A 6,000-nucleotide genomic window follows, 5' to 3' on the forward strand; every position below is an offset into this window, starting at 1 on the left:
CCAGGCCTGCCATGCCGGCCCCGCCCGCAAGGCATACTGAGACAGCAACTGAGACTGGGCATGGTGGTGCACACCTGTAATCCCAGCTCTTGGGAGGCTGTAAATAGGTGGATCACTATGAGTCTGATCTAGTAGTGAGACCCTGAACACCCGGTAAACCCTTCCCTGAAATACAAAGAAAGAGAGAAAGAGAGAGACAGAGAGAGAGAGAGAGAGAGAGAGAGAGAGAGAGAGAGAGAGAGAGAGAGAAAAAAAAAAAAAAAAAAAAAAAAAAAAAAAAAAAAAAAAGAAAAAAAGAAAAAAAGAAAGAAAGAAAGAAAGAAAGAAAGAAAGACAGACAAAAAAAAAAAAGAAAGACAGACAGCGGTAGAGACTAGCCATTTTAAATGGATTAAAACAGATTCTTAATATAGAGAATTAGAAACTGATTTTTTTTTTGTCACCCAATTGCTAACTAGTTGAGTACCTATTCCTCTGTAGACTTTTTCCCTGTAAAAGTCTATACTTCTGAAAAATTTAGTGTTCATATTTTTATTTTAAATCTCCACTAAGGATATGCAAAATTGAAAAGTCCCTCTGCCAGCCACCCATGAAATAGGATGATCCGTTTCAAGTCACAGGGCTGGAAAATCAGCCAGAACAGAGAAAATGCATGAGCTGGCCATGGCACAGCTGGGCATGAAGCGCAAACATCAGGAGCAGCCGCCGCCAAGTCTGCCAATCTGTGCTAGCAGATAGGCGCTCAGAGAAAGGCAAGCTGCCTCAGGGTGAGTGCCGCAAGTTGGAGCAGACAAGGGAGGATTCAGACTTGCGGTGTCCAGTAAGCACCTGGTGTACAGTCTGGCCGGAAAGAAAGCTCGTACCTACCCAGTGACCAAGAGAGTTGAGCTCTGGCTTAGGCTGCCAACAGAGCAAGGGGAAAAACCTCTGGCTCCAGAACACAGACCTGATCAACAAATTCAGCTGAATCAATGGCGGAACCTTATTTGTCATGTACCTTTTTATTCATATTCACAAATCTTACACATAGCACAATAAGTAGATACATGATAGATAGATAGATAGATGATTGATAGATAGATAGATAGATAGATAGATGATAGATAGATAGATAGATAGATAGATGATAGATAGACAGACAGAGGTAGGGATTATGATTCTATTTTATAGAAAACACATGGAACAGGGATTCCAGAAATAGAGAAGGAAAGATAGGCTCGTGCCTAGTGAGAATCTGAAGTTATCAACAGCAACACTAGGTATCTGTCCAGAGGCACCTGATTATGTCCATCTGAAAATTAAACAGACCTTGTACAACAATAGATTTTATTTTCTGCCGCTGGAATTTCTGCTTGCCCTCTGGTGACAGCTTTTTCATTTACAGTTGGCATAATCATTATTTAGTTTCAATGAATTTAACTGGATTTTCCTTTTCCTTAATGTTTCACATTTTATTAAATAGGAAGAGGGACCAAAATGACATCACCACAAACAGGCGTTTCTTTGCCATTTCCTGCTACAATTGACTAATTTAGCACTTGGCCATATTTGCTAAAATATGTACATTTATGTATCTTACATATGTACATATATATTTTACATATGAATATTTATATATGTGTAAAATGATGAAGTTGAAGCCTCATGGTGTCCTACCTGGGATCATTTGCCTTTCTTCCTCCCTGGAGTCGGTCTTTATCATGAATTCTGTAAGTAGCCTTTACCAAAGTATTACACTTATACCATCTATTTAAACATAGAGATATACCATACATAGTCTTATTTTTAAAATTAATTACTCACTCTATTATAACAATGTAACAGTCTGCATAGATGTGGACTCCTTCTGGCTATGGTCAGCAATCCACTTTGAAATCTGAGAGTCGCTGTGAGTAGTTTCAAAAAGTAGTGTTTCAAAAAAGATGATTCCTGGAGGGTAAATGTCCCCATTAGATAACTAAAGACTAAGGGGACGGATATTATGAATAAAAGGAAGACATTAAAGGTGCTCAACTCTGCCTACAAAATGCCATGAGGATGTTTGATTTATCAAATTAAAAATCACATTTTCAAAAGCTGCAGTGAAGACTGTCAGTCTAGATACTTTTATTTTTACTTCATGGCGCTATTTTATTCAAACGAGAGTGCTCTAACGATGAAGTCACAGGATTTTCCCCCTCCTCGGATTAAATCATCCCGTCCTTCATCCCAGAGTTCACTCAAGTAGAAAAGAGTAAATACTTCTGCTCCTCCCTTGTTCTGGGGTTTCAGTTTACTTGTGTTGGGGCTTGCTCCAATTTTCTGTCCTGATTTTTTTGCCACAGTGTGTAACCTCCCTGCACAGAGACACGCTCTTTCCACTCTTAAGTCGTGCAGAGCGCTGGGCTGAGACGAGAGCTCAGGGACCTTATTTTTTTCTGTGGTTTCCCTCTGCTATTCATTATGTCACTGCGAGGCAGTATTTCTTAAAAGACCTCGTGCTGGCAAATGCAAGTTGACACGACGGAGCATAACAACTCTTTTGGAGTCTCAAGGTCTGTCATGTAAATACCCCATTTGTTTTTAAAAGCTTTTCATAATCCACTGCATAAATATACATATTTACATATTTTCCAAAACATGAGATTTGAGCCCTTGTTATCTATTAGTGACCAGTCACATGTAAGTACGGATCTGTGGGCCTGAACTCCAATGTGTCACTTTGCCACTTTGAACTTTGGAAAGTGCTGGAACTCCAAGAGGGACTTCCTCATTTTCCTTCTGAGTAAACAGTGTGAGTGTGTCATCCACTTTGGGGGAAAGAAGAACCCTGAGTTTTGATGAACTTGATCGCTGAGGAAGCACCCTAGAGAGAACTCAAGTGAGATGAATGTTTTGGGGGCTGACTCCAAACTTGCCCTCCTAGGTGACACTCACGACTCCTTCTGTGGTGTACTTCTTGTTTTGCTCTCTAGCTTCCAACCAAGGCAAGGAGTACTTCGGTGATGCCAACCAAAAGAGGACACAGATTATTAAAGATATGGAGAATATTTAAATATGAATGGTACCCTACCTTTGCTTAGGTTTGAAGGAGAGGGGGAGACGAGAGAGAGAGAGAGAGAGAGAGAGAGAGAGAGAGAGAGAGAGAGATTGACTTAAATTTGGTTTGATTGGTGCTGTGGAGACAGCTTGGTGGTCTAAAGACCTGCTTGGCAAGCACAAGTTCCCAAGTTTGATCCAAAACCAGGTGTGGTGGTGTACACCTGTAATCCCAACACTGAGGAGGCCGAGACAAGAAGATTGCTATGAATCCGAGCTGTGCAGCAAGACCCTGTACCAAATAAATAAATAAGAATTAAAATTTTTCTTTACAAAACTTTGGTTTGATTTTAAGGTTGGGGGTGGAACACCAAAGGAAATCTCACTAGGTGTCCCCTAGTACCTACCTGCAGCTGAAACTGAAGCACAAAGGCCCTACAAGGCCCTCTGATAAGCCCTCTGCTAGGGCTCAGCGCACTTGTACTGAGCCGCCACATTTCTCCTCAGAAGAATCTTCCTGAATCTTTGGCTTCAGGAAGAAATGACAGCCTGGGTCATTTGTTGGCATTTTCTGAACATTCCAAATCAATAGGAAATTTTCCTCTTGACCCTGAGCAGATTTTCATTTTTTACTGCATTGCAAATATTTTTTCAAATGTTACCTCATTATTTTTTCTCTTATTGCAATTTATTTTACTTGTGTTTTGTTTTCATTTCTGTTTTATAAAAATTTTGAACAGAAAACAGCAAGAATAAGTGGAAGAATTTCACCCAAGAGGGGCCGGAGGTGTCGTCCCTTGGTGAGCCCTGCCTCCTCCGGCCCTTTCTCTGCCTACTAGCAGATCTCATTGCAGTTCCAGAAGGTTCTCTTCACCTTGATGAAGTCTGTGTGAAGCCCTCTGGGAGAAGTTCGTAGTCGCACACCTAATATCATTACTCCTGGCAGTTCAGTGGCGATAGATGCTGAAATCTTCCCTCGTGGGAGCTGTAGCCCAGCCCCAAGGATGTCCCCGTGAAGCCCGTAACGCTCTCTTATCTCCAGACCAGCAAGCTTAGCAATTAAAATTCTTGATTTCTCATTGGCTTAACTTTCTCCATCTTGCCAGCCCTGCAATGTGGCTTTTTAAAAATTCAAAGCAGACAAAAGTAGATCCTTCCTTCAGGCTGGACAGCAACCTCTAGGGGTTGGCCAAGGAAACAAAATTTACCTCTTATCTTCTCCCCAGGTTGCTGACAGCACTGTTTATAACTCAGGAAAAAAAGCAAGAAGCACATTTATTCAGATCACTGATTCTTGCTTATTCTGGTAACACTGCTGCATTTTTTTCATATTTTAAAATCCATACGTACAGGAATAGGGGACATCACTCTATGTTAGGAAGGAATATAATACAGGGAAAGTCACCCTTTTTAGCACACTATCGAGGAAATTATGACAAATGAATACTGTCACATAACTGCAACTATAATCAAAATATCAGAGTTTCATCACTCAAAAAGTTCTCCTGTGGTCTCTGTAGGCAGCTCCTTCCCTCCATTTCTAGTCTGTGGCAACGTCAGATCCACTTGCAGTCTGTGCAGTTTCCCCTTTCCCACATGTCACATAAATGGGCTCATACTTCCTGTGGTTTTTTAATAGTTCTTTCCACGTAGCATAATGCACTCAAGATTTGTTGATCTTGTTACATGTATTGTAAATCATTACATTTTGCTGCTGAGTAGCATCCCACTATACGGGTATATTTCTACATTGCTTATCTATGCAGGAGTTGAAGAACATCTAGATAATTCTACCCCTGTCTCAGTTACTCTTTCTTCCCTTGTTGCTGGGACAAAAACCAGACAGCTACAATGAAGGAAGGAAAGGTTTATTGAGCTCACAGGTAGTGGAGGTTCAGTCCATACTCAGCTGGCTCCAAGGCAGCCTGGCCCATGGTGGCACAGAGCAGCCTTTCATGGCGGGCGGCAAAGAGCAAAAGCAAAGGTGGGGCAGCAGCACCTGCAGTCAGCCAGCCTCTTTCCCTTCCTTACATTGCAATGCAGATCACCCACCCCAGGATGGGTGCAGCACTCACACCCACAGTGATCATTCACAAACTCCGAAGCTGCCCCATGACTGCGGGAGGCTTTGGAGGGACAGCTAGACACAAACCATAGAAACTTCTTTGGCTGTTATAAAGTTGCCATAAGCATCAACACCCAGGTTTTTGTGTGAACCTATGATTTCATTTCACTTGTGTAGGTGGGTAGACTGAGTGTTACTCCTAACTATATAATTGCCAACTCATACAGTATAACAAATACATGCTTAATTTCATCTAAAAACTGCTAAGCAATTCTTCAGGCATCATATTTTGCCTTCCCTCCAGAAATGGTGCACAGGATTTCCGGCTTCTGAGCACCCTTGCCAGCCCTTGAGCGGGCACTTTTTAGAGTGTAGCCAATTCAGTGGGAGAGATCTCATGGCTGATTTAGCTTATATAATGTTGAGCATATTTTCCTCAAATTGGTAAGTTTTAAACATGATCACAACTGTAAGGAAACATTCCACTGCAGCAGTGCTTCTCAACCAGAAATTATGTGACTGTCCAGGGGACACGTGGGGTTGTCTGGAGACATTTTCAGTTGGCACAATCAGGAGCATGCTGCTAGCATGGAGTGGACAGAAATCAAGGATTCTACTAAGCATTCCACAGGGCACAAGACAGCCAAACTACAAAGTCACCCATGCCAAAAGGTCAACAATATCAAAGCCAAGAAACTTAGAAAAATTCAAGACATGGGCCCTTGAAGATTATAAGAGCTCTGTGTGTTACACCACATTTATACTAAATAAAAATGGGCCTAGAAAACAGTTAAGTGGTTATTAAACTTGTTTTGAACTTTCAGTGTGCACTAAGTTTATAGCCCTCAGCTATTACTCTCCAAGATAATCTCTCTCTCTCTCTCTCTCTCTCTCTCTCTCTCTCTCTCTCTCTCTCT

Source organism: Octodon degus, unplaced genomic scaffold (assembly GCF_000260255.1).
Source record: "Octodon degus isolate 3935 unplaced genomic scaffold, OctDeg1.0 scaffold00042, whole genome shotgun sequence".
Classification (NCBI taxonomy): Eukaryota; Metazoa; Chordata; class Mammalia; order Rodentia; family Octodontidae; genus Octodon; species Octodon degus.